Here is a 19,417-nt window from a genome sequence, read left to right as displayed (position 1 = left end):
AACTAATGCTGTTCAAGTTAAAATAGCTTGCACATCAGGTTGAATGCTCATTGCGTTATTAGGACATTGGCAACAAAATATGCCCTGATTGTTCTAATTCTGATCAATACAGCTAAATTACCATGATAAGTGCCTAAGGTGAGTCACTGTAGCTATCCAGAGCAACAAACGCTATTACTCACATCGCGGTAGTTACCAGCTAATCATTCAGGTAATCATCATCACCATGCTGTCTTTCTGGAGCATGAGTAACGTTATTTCTCAAAACTAATTCAACCACTTCAGACCGAACTGAACACAAACGTTTTAACTGCCTGGTCACTTGAAAGACACTTTTGCTAACCAGTAGCCATACAGACAAAGCTTAGCACGGGTGTTAGCATACAAGCTAACAAGCTAGATTTAGCAACAAGCTACATAGCTCGACTGCAACATCGGTGATGTCCGATATTGTGAGTATTACTGTAACCACCGCAACCACCATTAACTTGTTGTTAAAATATAGAATGAAACATAGCAGGGGTCCTTACTTGTCCAGCAGAAAAGCAGCTAACTCTGCATCACTCTCTTCAGTCTTTTGCAAATCCCACACCTCCCTCCACCTCTGAATAGACGCTCCGATGTTGATCCTACTTTTATTTCGGGTACAGACCCCTTCTTTTCCTTTACAACGTCTTTTGTTCGTCAGCTATCTCATTTTTTTCCCTGTGATGTGGGCAATGGTGGAGACAACCGTGGGACAGGCATTTTTCCGAGCTGCTTGCTCTCCGCCATTGTTCTCTACCTTTGAGCTTGTGGTATCAGACCAGGTAAGAGCAGGCACTGCACCTGCGTGGGGGTGGGGCACTGCCAAGTACGCGCTGCGCAAGGGAGGGAGGCTGCCAGCAGCGTATGCGCGAGAGTGGGGGGCGCCGTGACATTCCGACACCTCTCCATTGCGAAACACCACCCTTCCGAAACACCCCCACTCCGAAACACCGCTGTTCCGACCCTCCCCTCAAAACACCGCCGTTCCGAAATTAAACACCGCTGTTCCGAAATTGATTTTCAAGTTTTCCATTACTTCCTACATCAAACACTGCCGTCCGCATTCACACAACTCATTGCTTTTTATTGCTAATAGGCCTATGTCACTATCTTCATTTATTATATAGTATATTTTCGCTTGCAGCAAACACATTTAAACGTTTGTCTAATCTTTTTACACGCACTATCCGTGGTGCTGAAATCCCCACTTCCAGACGCACTCGCACAATTCTGAAATAAACTGTGGCCCATGGGTGCGATCTGCTGGGGAATGACCCCTCTGCTCGTTCGTTTTAACATAACTTGTCTTTGTGGAAGGTTAAAAATGTATGAGTGGATTGAGCACTGCCGCTCAGTTTGTCTTTGAAAAAAAAAAAAGCAATTCAAAAAAGCATTCAATAAACATTACATGAAATTGATTGTGTATCCATCTCTTATAGCCATAGACTATCATGACCACGGGCCTACACACGCAAACTGTGCGCACGCAAAGGCGCTGTAAGGCAAGGGCGCAAAGGCTGTTACATAATTACATTGAATGTAATAATGTCCGCAAACGTAATAAACCTCAAACACCTACTAATAATACTGACCGTGCGTGCAAAATTCAACGGCTGACCCTCCGCTCCGCTGTCACACAACGGATCCCCCGTCCGCGCTCCCTCTCTCTTGCCCGAAAAATAATTTCCATGAAGAAAACATCGCCTGACATTTAAATTTAAATTCCCATTGAAAGTACAAATCTCAAGAAATCTGGATGTATTGCTCATTTGTAAACACAACACTTGTCAGTCTGTAAGGCAAGTATCTAAAGGTTTATTAATGCAATTCATTTCAAATTCGCTTTATTGGCATGAATGCCACAACAACAATATTGCTCCAAGCACCAAGAACCACGAAAAGAATACCTAGCACAGTAAATAATAATAATAATAATAATAATAATAATAATAATGATAACTTTGAACATTATCACAATTAAGTTATCAATCTGCGATGTAAACAAAATGCAAACATTACAGACTTCTAACCATTTTTTCTAAAAGTGTCTGTATTTTAATTGAGAATAGTTTTTAAATAAATTACACAAAAGGAAAAGAAAATATGATTTGTTTTACCTATTTCAGCCATAAGCGGTCATATTGACCGCACATCATTTTGCGGGATTTCATACATTGTCTCTCTTGTCTCTAACTTTGTTAGCGGTCTCCAGCTGTGCGACTGTAACACAACTTTATATGAAGAAGGACTAACACTAATAGCCTAATTGATTGTTATTTCTTACACTTACAGAACTGTTTACGACTCGAAACAATGTTATTATATATGACGTTTCTGACCAAATGTCGCGGCTTCAAATGCATCAAATTCCCACATCCAGTTACGCAGGCAGATGTCCAGGGTGCTGAACCAGGTGACAGACAAAGGCTGCACTCTGCGTTCTGATGTTTGCTGGGCAGATCTGTCCCCCTTGGTTTCTCATCCACTCTGTTGTGGGAGATCTCCCACAGAGCAAAAGTAATACACATTTTTTCTCTCCCCGCTCAGCTCGAGCGCGGCTGAACTCTGGCTTGAGCCCACTTCACCCAGGCGCGAGCCTGCAGCCCCCGCTCCTGCTGACAACAGACCGGGGGAGAAAACAGACATTCCTTTGCTCAGAACCCATATCAGGCTGTGTCTGAATATGTCCGAAGATCGGTATAACGCATTGGAGCAATTTTCATACAATTTCGGATATTTAGCATGATAAAGTAATTTCAATTCAACATAGCCATTTTTCCAGCTGAGGCATAATGAGCATTATGTCATTTATATGAAGTAGGCTTGTTTTGCGGTTAATCAGCCACCTGATCCGTTTGAACCCACAAAGAAAAAAAGGATAAATGCGCAGCCTCCGTTTCCTTTCTGATTGAGTCCGTTCGGAGTGGGGGGGTTTCGGAATGGAGGGGTTTCCCCAATAGACTTTTCGGAATAGCGGGGTCTTTGAAAAAAAGGGAAACCCCGCCATTACGATGAATTGAAGTCTATGTTCGGAACAGCGGGGTTTTGGAAAGGCGGGGTGTAACCGCGAGAGTGATTGACAACTGGCTCACACTCTCCTTGGCTCTGATTGGTTGTATTCAGCCGGGAGCAGTAGATTCTTGCAAATCAAATTACAGCCACTGGGTGGGCCCACAGACAGCTGACCTGTATCTTATTCTACTGTCAGATCATAACGACAATTTTAGCAAATATAACCAAAAAATTGTTACAGACTATAACTTTAATTACAAAATAACACACTGTGTAGGCTTTGCACCTTACTTTCTACACATGTAACATATAGGCTGTGTAAAAGTAACCAACATATACATTGACACGTGCAAAAAAATTAAAGAAATTACTTTCTTCCACTTATCACCATAAATTAAACCAAAAACTCCTTTTACTTCTTTTTTCTAACAAAATATCTTCTCACATCTTACAGTAACCAGGAAGTGCATAACAATGAGTCAAGCTAAATAGAATCTCTTATTTAGAAGAAAAAAATAACTGTCTCACCGATCTCTCTTATGGAGCTGGGCTAGGGTTGCCAACCGTCCCTTGAAAAACGGAATCGTCCCGTATTGAGCTTAAAAGGGATGCACTTTGTCCCGTATTTCCGTGAGAATCAAAATGGTCTTTAAAATGTCAATGGAATCAATGAATGACAGGGCGTTTTATATGAAAATATACGGTAATCTTACTGCCAGCCCTCTCCTGCTCTGTGACCAATGAGCCAACAGCACACTCACACACGAGAATAACAATGCAGAATCCGGCTCTTCTCATTGGTCGAGGTACTGTCGCTTGCAAGAAGATACCGGAAGACAAGAGACTAAGGCAACTGGCAAAACAATCCAGCATGGCTCACAACGACACAGGTTCACAGGACATTGCAGACGGTACGCCTTCCACCATGAGCAGTAACGTTACTCCCCCGAGAAAAAAAGAAAAGGCTGCAAAAGTACAGACTCGAATGACAAAAAGAAAACGTGGCTGGAAAAAGTGTAGATAATGTCTGCTGGCACACTTTTTCTGTAGCCCATGGTGAACTGTTTGATGTGAAACAGCATGCATCTAGTGGTCTACACGTGAGGGACAACCAGGTGGACCCTTGACTGGTTTGTTGTCCACCAGGCAACACCAAAGGCAGATATGATATGTAGAAAAAATAAGAATGTTTTTTAAGTCCAATAAATGTCAGTATTTTGTGGCCAAAAAAATGTTTAGTGTAATAAACACATACAATTGATAAATGAATACATAAAATAGATAAATAATACATAAAAGTAATACATAGATGAATAATAGATAAAGAATACACACTATACTATACATACATATATATATATATATATATATATATATATATATACAACCTTACACATGTCAATTCAAACAGTCCATAGATAGATGTGATGTGCATAATTTGTATTGCACAGGCAGTTGACATACTACACATGAACTATATATCAGTTAGAAAGTAACAACTTTCTATTGTTTTCTGTTATTTTATACTGTTTTCAGTTAAGCAGGACAGTTCTGTTAAATAAATAAATATTTATTTTATTCTGTCAAGTTAAGCAGGACAGATTTCTGTTAAAAATATCTTTTATTTAGCACAAAAAAGTTGGCAACCCTAAGCTGGGCGCATTCACATGAAATGGCACCGCTCAGTTAGCTCACGGGTTCACTGTCACGTTGGTGGTACAGACCAAGTGTGTGCGGGAGGGTCACAGACATCAAAGGGCCCTATCGGAGCTAAGGCTATTAGCTAAGGCTACTAGCGCAGGAGCTAGCGACGGTGCTAATTCCCTAATTTTCCAAAGATACTCAACAAGTATGTTGTGAAAGTCACAGCATACAGCATATATTATCAAGGTTAACTGGGATAACCTGAAGTTTCATCAAATTTTTCAGTCTTTTCACTGATCCTGATAGCAGTACTCCAACAGGATCCCATCGCTTTCTCTTCCTACACACAAGATGGGCGCGGGGGGGTGGGAATAGATGCATTCTGTCATCTCTGATTGGTCCAAGATAGCTTGTCAATCTTTTGTGATGTGTTTGCAGGATATTGGATATCCCATGGTTTAAACAACTCCTATGTTATTTTGAGTGAAATAACAATATTGCAAGACTTATACATTTTTTTTTCTCTAAGTCACTTTCATGTGGGTTACAACAGACTCCATTTTTACTGAATAATTTTGATACTAAAGAACACTTGATTGATGATAAATAATGATTTTCAGGCACTTGTGTTTTTCTATGATCAAGCAGATTTATAGACATTTATTTTCGACAGATATCGCATATGTTAATGAAGTAACATTTTGTCAATTCAACTCCCCATTTGTCTGGAAAGGTTTACTTTGATCTTGAACTGTGATATTATAATCATTGTGAGTATGTTTTCACACATCAGTAGAAATGCAGATGAAATGCCATTCTGAGTGAAATGACTTAACACACGGGGCCACATGTGGGTCATCATCACAAAACATTCTTGTAAAGCCATGTTTTTGAAGGGCCACAGCTGCCACGAAAACAGCTTCTAGGCCTACTGGAGACATGAGCTAGTTTGAATATCAGCCCTTCTAAAAATTGAGATGAACAATTGCTTCATGGGTTCATGTGTCAGCTGGCTGACAAGCATTTACAAAATGCAGGCATCAACATAAAACGTTATATATGGCACATGTATAGGGGCAACAAACAATCATTCCATCTGATCAATCCCGCTGTTTGATAGCAGCCTGCCTTCATCAGCTGTTAGGACGCTACAGCTGATCCCACGCTCGCATCCAAAATGAGTTGGAGTTTCGAGTTGGATGGGACACTTGCTAGTCGCAATGAGCGAATCAAGTAAGAGGCTACTGTTTGGGCAGAAACAGTGTATCATGTTTTTTTGCTGTGTTGCGATGAGACCGATAAGTCCAACGTAGGGTTTACTGTACTGTGTGCTAACTGTGTTATTACGCTCGCTAGGAGCTCATTCATGCTGATCCATTTGTATAGTCTAGCTTGTGTTGTCTTGCCGCTGTGTGTGATCACAGTATGCTGTATTTCGGCTCAATCAGCGGACGATAAACGACTCTCAATTTATTTGCCAGCCACTAGTTGAGGGAGAGATGACCACTGTGTACCACATTGTCGATGTGTTATTCTTTGTTGTCTGCTAAGCGCCCACTTAGCTTCTTTCCATTAAACTAATCACACACTCGCACACATACACTTACAGACACATCCCGGGTTATATGAGCGATCTGTTGGAAACGTATAGTTAATAACCCCGCTGTAACATAAGACACGTAATATATATTCCCTCTAATTGACTTCAGAAGTGGACTCCTTGCGGTAGCGCAACTACCTTTTTGGAACTGTGCGTATTATCCCTCAAAATTCACCTTGTGTGCAATCAAACTGCACACGAAGCCAAAGTCGTCTTTGTTCAAACTTTGCACGCTCATGTAGTGTTCGCCTTGGGTCGACACATTCACTACCGCCATTTTTGAATTCCAGGTATATGATTCAGTTCAATCAGAATCATCACCTTGGAATTCCTGTTCCCGCATGACTTCGCCAAATCACGTTCGGCGCTTCCTGTACTCTCCAACAAGATTTCCCAAGTCTTGCCTACTACTTTTGTAGTCCGGCGAACGTGACTTCCCAAGCCAGGTTTGGCCATCTTTGTAGTTTTTACAAAGGACTCCCTGCTTGGTTAAGTTAAGGAGAACATCTTGGCTTGGATCAAAATAACTATGTGGCTTATGTAACTTCATATACAACATACTGTAAGGGGCAGCTGTAGCTTAGGAGGTACAGCTGGTTGTCCAGTAATTGGCGAGGCAATTTTTTAATAAACATATAGACTTGGGATCAAACCACCAACCTTCTTATTAGACAGTGAGCTAATCTTGAAGTTAGGGATTACAGCAAATCTTAACTTTTTGATTTTTTAGACAAATAGGTGCTGAGAAGCTGCATTTGGTTTTATTTTTTCAGTGCTGAGGTCCTGGGTTGAGGTCGGCTCACTGATAATGCTAACTGGCACACCTAAATGAAACAGACACATTAGTAATGCTTTGGTTCCTCTTGTGCTTTTTTCTGCTTTGACAAGCCAGAATGTCTGTTGCCAGAGGCTGTATTACATAATCTGATAGAGCTGTACAACAGCAGGAAAGACACATTTTGAAGACTTTGCATTTTAAATGTTGCACTAATGACTCCTTTCGTTAGTATGACTTTTTGAACAGATAGTGCGTAGTACTTGACAGTAAATACATTATTTCTTGCCCTGTAGTTTAACACCCATGCAGCATTTTTCTTTCATCTTAGAGAGCAATCATACATTTGCACATTTTAAACATGGCAGCATCAATCAGTTTGCTGTAAGGATAACCTACATGTACAGCAGATGTACAGCGGAACTCCCAGTGATGCTTATCTAAGCTATCAGTGCTAATGTAGCTATCAGTAAATTGTGACATTACAGAGAGTAAAACACTGGCCAACTTGTTATTGTACTTCTTAATAAGATACACACACTGTATGTCATGTGTTTGTGTTTCAACTCAACAAATCGTTGCTTTGGCATCAGCCAAAGCAATGATTCTCTATACAAAAGATGACACAATACAAGCAGTGCCAATGGTATGAAACAGAGATCAGTTCCTGTCTCCTAAGTGGACGTGGTTGCTTCCCCCCACATTTTTCAACATATTACTGATTGTAGTTGCTTGTCCATGTCGTAACAATACAACACCAGATATAGTCAAAATGTCATGTTTGTATATTATTTTGTAGCTGGTGTTTATCTGCTAGACTGTTATGCCCATTCCAGATCTCCTTATCTTACAAGAGTCTGTCTGAAAAATGCCATTATAGTGTCTCAATGTTCAGACGATATGTGGTTTGTAAAAAATGGGTCCAATACCTTTATCTTGGTTACTATTGGACAAAATAATCAGTCATTATTTGTGTGCATGTTCACCTTTTCCAATAGAAGAATATACTAAGGACCTGCTGCTAGTCTCTTTAAAGGGTGAGGCAGTGGTGAAACCCATGCGGCCTCAAGCTCCGAGGAACAGCACCAGGCTGTAATTACGTCACATGACCCACAGTGGTCCAAAAAACCTTTTCCCCATAAGCTTACCTTTTGAAAGAAGTGGCTGTAAAACATACATTTCTGGGGCGTCACCTAGCTCAGTTGCTAGAGTGGGCATCCCATGTTCAGAAGCTTTGTCCTCGCAGTGGTGGCCCGGGATTTGAGCCCTGGCCTGAAGCCCTTTGCTGCATGTCACTCCCCATGTCTCTCATTCTGTTTCCTGTCATATCTTGAGCTATAATGACTAAAATGAAACACACATTTCTTTAAGCATCACAGCCTCCAAATGAACTCCAGAATTAGAGCTTCTCGGTCTGAAGTCCAGACGAGTTGCATGATTAAATTGTTTTATTTAAGTTTTAAATAGTTTGCTGCTCTGCTGGCAGAAGTCCAAATGCACTATGGACCGCACAATATGGATGCTACACAGAAGATCCAGGTAATCTATACCCATGAATACCCTGACTTCAAGGACCAATGAGAAACTTTTAAAGAATGAACAGGGCCCCGCCTCCTGTTGTATCCAGATTTTCCCTTATGAGATCCATTCAGTTCCATGCAGAGCACCACTCATAACACAGGCATGAGTAGAAGCAGCTCCTTGATAATGTGAACACGTCATTACTGTGTTGACAAGTGTTTAGTAGCTGGGTAAAGAGGCTGTTCCGGTGCGTAAGTACATAGCTGTAGCCACGCTGCCTATATCAGTTATGAGGCCTCCTTGTAAAGCTCTGAAAACTGCAAAGTTATCGGCGGGCTTCTACTGCCACAAAGGAATACATCTTGTTGAGTGCAACGTTGAATTTTTTATTTGCGTTTATCAGGCTTGCTAATGCTACCAGCAGCATGTGAGAGACACGAACGGTGTTACAGTCAGCTTGTGTTCTGCTGTATTTGCTGCAAAAGAGACCTTTGAGTCTGCACTATTTCGCCAGGATTTCAAAGAGGACGTGGTATTTGACTAAATCGAACTTTCAAATCCAAGCACAGCCATTTTTGAGCGGAAAGAGCATTTACACACATAATGTATATTGTTGTGAGACAGATGAAAATGTTTTTTTCAGGGGGCTATGTCAGAAATGGAAGCATTTTGTCTTGCAAAGGGCTCAAAAATGCACTGATTTAAGAACCTGCAGCATCTGAAATAAGCCTATTTTATTGCTACACTGCTATGCTCTACAGGATGTTCAAGTTAATGTAATTACAGACTTATGGAAGCTTTTCTCTGTAATTGGCTGCAATTAAACAACATCACAAGATAGCATTGTGCATTTTTAATGTAAATGCGACTTGATGTCAACAAGAACAACACAGGAAAAGTTAATTTTGGCATCATGAATTCAACTTCGAGGCCCCTGGGGACACACTGAACTTTCAGTATGCTTATTAAATAGGAGGGAGTGTGAGCAGTTACTCAAAACCATCAGTGAACTCTGTTGCTCTCTGGAGCCTGAATTAATGTCTTCAGAGCATCAGTAACATTGTGTTAATGTGTCTCCATTAGACACCGCTGCCAGCTCCCAGTATGTCTGACTGATCTAGCGTCTGGAGACCGGAGAGACGGAGCAGATAGGACAGAGAAAGTGACAAAAGGGAGAAAGACAATACCAAAGAGGATGAGGGGCAAGGGAGAGGGAGTGCAATAGACAGAGTACTAGTGAGGTGGGAGGATGTCTAGACAGACAGATAGAGGAAGACACAGGACACCCAGAGGCAGACAGCAGGGAGCTAACGGAAAATGGACAAGAAAGGACAAAGTGAGAGGTAGAAATAGAAAGTGTGAGACTATGAAAACGGCTAAGGGACAGATGAGGACAAGGACAAGAACCGGGAGTGACAGAGGGGGACAGAGAGAGAGATGGATCAAGAAATAGAGAGAATTAAAGGGCTACGCAAGAAACAGAGTGAGGCAGAAACAAGTCAAGGACTAATTTATTTAACGGTGTTGCCATGGGGAACAGCATCTATGATGAATGTGTGGGTTGATTATTCAACAAATTGACTATAATTCACCCAGCTGACAGAACATCATGACCAGCGATCCAAAGGGAAGCCAGACGTTATGGAGAAGGAAATATAGGCTGCAAATTCTTTGAAACACCATTGTGTTAGCTAAATCTGTAGGCCACTGACATACCTTAATTGTCCGGAGGTCTCCATAATCCTTGGGCTTTACCCACTAGCTGACATTGTAAAAGCAGAGACCACACATTTTTTGGCCACTTCAAGGTAGCAGCGATGCGTTAAAATGCATTGAAATACGAGTCCACTTCAGACTCTCTAAATGGTGGAACTAACGCAATGTGCCTGCTAACATCAAAACTATCCTGGGGTGACTGGGAGGGTGACTGTGTGGTTGAGGGACTGGCTGCAACAGCAGCTCCCCGCTCCATCTCAAGAGCCTTCAGCCTGAGATGCATGGCCTCCACCTCCAACTCCCGGTTGCGCACCTCCACCTCCCTTATGCGTAGGGTCAGTTTTAATTCCTCTGCAGACATACCAGTCTGAGTGGGGAGCAGCATATCGTGTTATGTCTCTGATTCCCCTAGATCAGGGGCGTAACATGATTTGGGGGCTCGTCCATTCTTTTCCCTTCAAATCGTATCATGATTTGGGGGCTCGTCCATTCTTTTCCCTTCAAATCGTAACATGGTGACTGGACTGGGAAATCTACCAGGGAGAGACGGTCTGCTGAAAGACACACTTTTCATTACTATTATGGACGTTAATGATCTATCATCATGGACCGTGTCCTGTTGTGGTCTGCGGTTGGGGGCAGAACCTCTAAAGTCACCATCGTGGGCTGGAAAATCTAACTTTTTGATGAATATGCATTGATACTGCTAATGTAGCAGAAACTTTCCATGTATAAAAAAATAGGCAAGAATGGACAAACCCAAGCCTTTCATAGTTTTCACAATTTTAGTTGCCACCATAGCGGAAGGTAAGGCGAGGGGTATTCAGTTGGTTGCAGTCTTCAACCTTACTGCTGGATACCGCTAAATCCTGCACACTGGTCTTTTAAGATTGCTGGAAAGTCAAAAGGTTCACTGCCTCCTGGAATACTGTATGGGTTCCATTTATTTCTTGGCCATCCACTTTACATTTGCGGAAGCCAAAATGCTGTCCCACGCTGTTAGCTTGGAGAATCTCATCTGTGATGTGGAGATAAAAAAAGAATAAAGAATTCTGTGTCCTCCAGGATAATGAGATAGAGGATGCTTTGCACATTACTATGAAAGCTCTGAGCCAGAATTCTGTCCCTGATATCACTCCTAAGTAAAATAGGGCATTTGTATAAAACATAACCCATACATTGACCGGGGGGCCAAATTGCATTCTCCATAGAGATCTTTACTTATTTAACACCAAGCAGCAGATATCCATAGGTGGTCCTCTCTACAATAGAGAGGTCTCTGGTTTGAACATCGATGTAAGCACCTCAGAGCCTCTCTGCTTGTGTAAGTGCGTGAATGTGGAACGGATCATCGCTGAAACCGGTGAGAGCGATGCAAAGTGAGGCAAGGTCAGGTTCAACAGCAGAAAGGCCCGATGTTACAGCAACCAGATATGATTTTGGAGCACTGCATTCATGTTATAGGCCAAAACAGGAAGACTGAGTCATCTAAATGGAAACATATTAGCAATTCATGGCAGCTTTTTTTTTATCCAGGCAATGTGCTCTGAGTATAATGCTTATAATAATAATAATAATAATAATAATAATAATAATAATGCTATTCCTTTTAAGGTATTCAACTCATATTGTGACAGCTGTTTATGCTTCCCTCTACCTTAAACCGTTTACATATGAAATAGGAGGGTATTACGGTGGAGAGGTATTAAAATGTTTTTTTGTGTTAATAATCAGGTCACATATTTTTTGCGTATAGTGGTTAAGAATAGAGCATTTCATATTATAAACATGTTTTGGTACTGCTGCACATAAAAAAATAATAATAATAAATAATAATATAACAACTACAAAACAGGTTTGTTGAGCGCCACATGAAGCGTATGTGAAACTGTAATTACATCGTGGTGGGTTCTGACTCCAGGCAAACAATTCATTGTTAAGGTTATGAACGCTCATCTCTGTCAGCAATGCATATCTTTTCATTTTGCCAGCTTTTCTTCACCTTTTCAGAGCTGCTATTGTTCGCAGCAGAAGGTTACCCTGACGCCGCACAGGATAAAACCCGGTCTATAGATGAGCATATGGGCGGAGAAGAGGCTTTCATCTAATTTTGACAGATTAAACAATAAACTAGTCTATACTGATGTTTTTTGTTCCTGTCTGGTTTTTTTCCCTGTTCATCCTGCTTTTCAATTAACTTTATCATTGTGGGTGCCATTAAGGCTCCTAAAATTGTCAAATTGTCAATCTCCATCATTGACTGCTCCTATCCCGTATTAAAGTAACCTTAATTAATTAATCTAAACATATCCTCATCATACCATTTCGGGTTTCATTATTACTCATTTTGGCTTTGCTTATTATTCTATGACTAGTTAACATCCCCCTAAAAACATGCAAGAGAAATCAATAAAACGTAAAAATGCCTTATTTTTTTAATCGAGATTCATGCATTGTTCCCCAAGAAACAAAAAAATGCCCTCTATCATGGTGTAAAGAAACATGAGAAAAGATTCCTGGATCCACACCAAAAGTTAATGGGGTCTATTCCATTCTGACGCTCATCCTCCATCCAAGTTTCTTGAAATCTGCTCAGTTGTTTTGGTGTAATCCTCCTTGCAAATCAACCAACCAACCAATCAACCAACAACAAACAGACACGTGGGGAAATATAACATACTCGGTGGAGGTAAAAATAGAACTTTATCCAAAATCCTGCCCAACAGATGTTTTCACATCCAGTCCATCCCTGCAAAGTGTGAGATAATCTGAGCAGATTACTCCCCTTTCCCAATCCCTTTTACCCTGTTCAGGTTACATCTCTCTTTCATATTCTCTCTTTGTTGTGAGCAACCTGGCTGTGAAGATGATCTAATGCTTTGGGATTCCCTTTTCCCATAATGTCTGTAAAAGACATTAGGGATACATGACATATAGTGGGCCACTTTATCAGCTCCATGATGGTAAATGTATATTACTGTCTAGTATTACAATAATGAAATCATAGTCGATAAATCACTCTATACAGAATGAGTAATCAACTTAAAAGTCAGTTTGTGAACCACCAGTAAACGCAAACGTTGTTGCAGTGACGTTAACAGTTTCAAAAGAAAACAACACAAATGCAAAACTTGTTCCCAGAGAGTTCCAAGAGGAGGGGAAATACGTTTTAACCCAACAAATCTTATAACCACCACCTGAAAAATCCTAATTTTGAGGAAAATTGATCCATCATTACTGGAAGGCAAAACAGCAGTTAGCCTTTTCATTAAAAAAAGAAAAAGAAAGCAAGTGGTATCCTCGGTCGTGGCTCTTTTTACAGGTATGTAAGACCTACAGAAAGTTTACTAGCTACGACGTAAGACTGAAGTAATTACTGACCGCTGGCTATCCTCTGCAGTAGAAGAGCAGGGATTGCACCAGCTAACAGTTCATTGGAGACCCAGGTATAATCTCACAACCACCACTACTAACATATCCCTACCTGTCCTGTATAATGTGGTCACCACACACAGTCATGGTCTAATTTCTACCAATGTAGTCGAGTTTTAACTGGGACATATGGAATTCTGACGCATGCAGTCTTAATTTGGCAGCTCAGTGGTTGGATGAAGACTGTAACATGAAAAGGGCAGTATTGCTTGCACATAAGTGCTCCAGTTCACTTACGACAGCGATCTAGAAAACTTTTGAAACCATGCTTTGGTAGTGGGACATGAGAAATGATAGTGTGGGACAATGCGTGTGAATCTTCATATGGGGCGAGCTGTTGCCGTACACTAGGCTGTGCTGAGCCAAAGAGGTAGGTCTGATGTGTTTCGATCAGGAGGAAGATGGTCGCACCGCTAATGTTACTGGCTGGTCATAAAGCAGTGTTCTATTTTTATGTAAGTTGATTGACAGCATGAAGTTCTGAACAAATTTTGAGCGTCCATTGTTTGCTATCTCTATCACGTAAATGGCAATGTGATAACACCAAGAATGCCACAGTAACACTACAGAAATCAACATAGCTGAAAACGTCATATTGGAAATGACGTATGAGGGTCTTGATGTGTTGTCCCATTTCATAGGGGGAGATTCCAGCCACTATGCTGTGTAACTCTGTTCTGAGGGGCTGAGGGTTCACTTGAATTCAAGGGGCAGGGTTAAAACCGGAAATGGGATTGGGGCAGAGACTCGCTACAGCTAAACTCCCACTCCTACAGTGTGCATTGTCCTCTCGCCTGCACCACTCACCATGACTGCCGACAGCCTGCATCCAGCCCAGGAGGAGTGGGAGGGACCCCGGAGCTGAGGAGCAGTGTATTGCTCTCTCTCTGCTTAATCTGAACATGGAGTGAATGATGTTATTTATTTGATACTTCTTGGCTTTTCCCCGACTGTCAGATTAAGGCGTCACATTTGTCACAAGTCACCTTTCGGTCCTGAAACGTGCACAAAGTCAGCTGTAGATGCCATTCCAAAAATAAGCACACAAGGCTTTTCGTCTTTTGTTTTTTATTCTAACAATCCAGCCGACATGATTAATAACACAAAGTGATCCTGTGCCAAAATCAGGATGGAGATGAAGTCATTTCATTTCCAAAATGGATCGTTTATGAAATACAGAAACAAAAACAGAATAATGTTAAAAGCAAAAGGGAAGAAAACAGGGGATTTTCAGAGCACAATCACCTTAAAATCTTTTTTTTTTTTTTTTTTTGCCAATTCATCAGGCCCACACAGCAAAAAAATACAAGTATACACAAGTGCTGAAATTACTTTACTTTGCATTTCGTTCTCATGCTACACTATATTTGCAGGGGTATTAAAATGTGATGAAATGAATAAACAATAATCGTTCACAACAGTGAGAAACAACCTTGATGTCACAGCGAGACATGCCTGTTCAAGCCGGCGTAAGGAGATGCAGAGCGGGAAAATGTCCTTAAGGCAGGACACCGTGGAGAAGAGATTTTTACTGTCCAATCTATATTGTACACCGATAACAGCTGATGCAATACGACTGGATTATCTGCCTTTTCTCCTCTCCCATCAGGTAGCTTCAAACGGAATCAACAGGAAGCTTTTATGCTTTTGAAATACCGCATAAAAGGAGTCTCTGCTGTTGGTGGTTGAACTGCACGGATCAGTCAATATGATTCAGGCAGAGAGGAGTAACTATGTAGGGAGTAGATGGAGAATGAATGGGTTTAAAGTTTTTGGAGTAAAGACTACAGACCCTTATTATAATCCATACCAGTTCAATGAGTATCTATCTATAGTATCTAGTATCTCTCTCTCTCTCTCTCTCTCTCTCTCTGTCTATATATACATATATATATATATATATATATATATATATATATATATATATATATATATATATGTATATATAAAAATATATACATATATATATGTGTATATATTAGGACTGTCAAAGTTAACAACACCCTCTTAACGCCGTTAATTGTTTTGATTGCTCGGTATTAAGAAAAAAAGAAATGCGCATTGTATGATTTACGGCCGTCGGTGGCACCTGTAGACTTGATCCAGAGGGTGGCAGAAGAATAAGAAAGGGAATCAGAAGAAGAGGAAGCAGGGTTGGCGTTGACTGAAAAGCGAAAGCGAAAGGAAATGGAGAAAGAACTTATGAATGGCAAATTCACTTTCAAAACAATGCCAGATGGTTCGGTCCATAGGACAAAAGTTATCTACACATACTGTCGACATGAAATGAGTTACCATTGCAGTACGCCGAACACATGGCAGATGCAGAGAAAAAAAATTGCGATTAATTTGCAATTAATCACAAGTTAACTATGGACAAAATGCGATTAATCGCGATTAGAAAAATGTATTGTTTGACAGCGCTTTTATATACATATATATATATATATATATATATATATATATATATATATATATATATACATATATATATATATATATATATATATACATATATATGTATGTATATATACATATATATGTGTGTATCTCTCTCTCTCTCTCTCTATGTGTATATATATATATATATATATATATATATATATATATATACATATATATATATATATATATATATTCATATATATATAAATATTTGGATTTGTATAAAATGTTATTCACTTATCGATATCAGCCACCTATATATTCCAACAACCAATTTTTGTGCAAATCGATTTGGTAGTTTTTTGTTTAATCGTGCTTACAAACAGAGGTGGCAAGTAACGAAGTAAAAATACTTCGTTACTGTACTTAAGTAGATTTTTCAGGTATCTGTACTTTACTTGAGTATTTATTTTTCTGACGACTTTTTACTTTTACTCCCTACATTTGAAAGCATTTTTTTGTAATTTCAACTCCTTACATTGTCAAAACAGGCTTGTTACTTTTTCAACCTCCGCGGATGACGACACAACGTGTAAGACGTAACTACGTAGAGAGGGAAAGTCAACCGCAGACAGAAGAGCCGTGAGCTACAGGTTATGTTACAGAGAAAACTTGCAGCAGCGACATGGAGGAAGAAAGTGAACCAGGGAACGACGACGCATCATAGTCGGAGAAGCAAGACCTTCCCCACCCTTGACCTTATTTAAGAAAACTGTGTGAGGTTGTCGGCTCATGGTGAATGCGTTGTGTCCTGTGCCAACCTAAAAAACACGAGCTTCTGGCGTTCAAGAACTCTCCGTCAAATCTGAATAAACACATACAGGTAAGGTGTATTTTCAGTTATCATTAGCTCATTTAGCATTTCTTGTAGGCCAGTTTACAATGTTAGCAATTCTATGACAACACATTGTTTTGATAGTATAGAGCTAACACTAGCTAGCGCTCGATTAAAAAAAACAACAACTCAATAATCCTCAATTAATTGCCGTTTTGCCAATGTTGTGAGACGTTACTCTTCAGGGCTCTATGCCAGAAAGCCCCTCTTGGGGAGGTTTAGGGGTTGAATGGTGATTTGGGTTAAAATAAATACATTTTCTGTCAGAAAAGGCTTTTAAAAGCCGAAGGGTCTGAAGGCTAACGTCCCCTGTGTGCAAGTAGTTGTTAATCATCTACATCAACTCTGCACAAAGAACTTTGAGAACCCGCTTCTGCTGAGGATAAATAAAACATTTTGGGATTCCTGTAGAGATGAGTGAATATCTCACAAAGAAAAACAACATGATTAAATAGTTTCCATGTTGATCATAATGTTTTAAGTTCTGTTGCTGAAATGGAAAACTGATTTGCACATTGGCGTCAAGTAAGCCTGTCAAAACTTGGCTAGTTTTTTCTATATAAAGTGTTAAAAGATACAAATTATGTTAAAAGTAATATGTTAAGTATATAGTGGAGAGTACCAAAGCTGTTAAAAGCTAAATTATCTAGGTGCTAATGCAGGACCTCTGGTCAATTCAGTCTTGATTATTCTGTCTGAAATTTAACTTGCAGCCAACAGACTCCAGTGTCCAGTGATTTATGTTTTTTAACAGGTTGTTAATAAAAAAAAACGTTCCTATTTTGTGTGCAACAAACATTTCATTTTGTTGAGTTATCAAAAGAGGTATTGTGTATTATTGACGGCAAAAAATTAATTTTTACTTTTTACCTTTGTACTTAAGAACATTTCAGAGCCTGTACTTTCTTACTTTTACTTGAGTAAAGGAGCTGAATCAGTACTTCTACTTTTACTAGAGTATTTTTTTTACACAAGCATCTATACTTATACTTATGTACCAAATGTGAGTACTTTTGCCACCTCTGCTTACAAACCAACCAATGAACCAAGGGACACGTTACGCAAAAAACGTAACTAAATAATGAATTGCAATTAAGAGCTAGCACATATGTAGTATAAGTGCACAGTGATAATTTACCTCCACCAAGGAGGTCGCAGTATGTGTCCATTTGTTGGTTGGTGGGTTGGTTTGTCAGCCGAATTACATGAAAATGAATTGATGGATTTCACCAAAACTTGGATGGAGGATTGGTCCTTTATCTTTTGGTGCAGACCCTGATAAAGGGAGTGATTAAGGATTTATTTCACAATTTCTTCAACAATGCGAGATAGAAAGTTTTTTCGTATTTGTATTCATTTCTCAGTGAGTAATGCATTTTGCAATCTAATGCAGGTCCTAACAAAAGGGGCCAGTGCCCCCGTAACTCTGAGTCTGGACCCCCCTGTGGCCCCCCTGACAGGGAGTCTGCATTAATAATACAATGACAGATTTCTTGCAATGATTTTGTTCTGAAGGGAAAGGCAGAAATAAAGTGTCTCAGCAGTTTACTATCCCAATCAAAATTGCTGAAATTGTAAACACTGCTTTGTCCGAATGAGCGATTTATCCTTTTTTCCGGGTTGTATGTGCCCCCTAACAAAAAAGCCGGCCCCAACCTGGCCCCCCTATTAAAACTGGTCTAGAACCACCACTGCCACCATGCTTCTTCCACTTTCCTCCACTGCTCTTCCCACATGTCACAGGGACAGGTGTGGAGAAGCAACACTGGTTGGATTGATGTTGCCAGCGGCTGAGTTTATGAGCCTGTTACTTTCAGCTTGAGGAAGCTGTTTTGCAGACCTCCTGGTGCACTTCAGTGTCATGGAAGAAGGATGTAAGGCACTTTGCTCAGCTGCTGGTACCCTCCACTGTGAAACCTTTCAATGGATGCAACCAAGTCACCATATGGAATACAAAGTTCATCAGTAGGAGTTAAATATAGCTTTGTGCCTCCACTTTTATATTTTTATACATTTCATTTTTACAAATAGAGCTCTATTGCTTTTTCCATGGCTTTTATGTGAGCTTCCCACTGCTGGAGCAGCTGATGCTGCCAGCTCAGGAACTACTTGCAGTTATGGCCATGGTTAATGTGTGATGGCCAGCGTGAGAACTGTTGGTTCATTTTGAATTAAAAAATGCCACTCCTCAAGAGGTTAGCATAGCTGCAATTGCATAAGTTCAAGTGGAGCATATATTTTTTTGAAAAAAGAGCAAAGAATGGGACTAATGGTTTTGCTCAATTGAAACCTGATTTCGATATTCTCTTGACTGACCTAGATAAGAGTTTGATTTACCAACTGGTTACACTCATGGCAATAACTTTAGCCCTACCCACAGCAATGTCGCTGTGGCTATTTCACAAGTTAT

This window comes from Sparus aurata, chromosome 18 (assembly GCF_900880675.1).
Source record: "Sparus aurata chromosome 18, fSpaAur1.1, whole genome shotgun sequence".
Classification (NCBI taxonomy): Eukaryota; Metazoa; Chordata; class Actinopteri; order Spariformes; family Sparidae; genus Sparus; species Sparus aurata.
The sequence above is the reverse complement of the archived record's forward strand: the minus strand, read 5'-3'. Positions refer to the sequence as shown.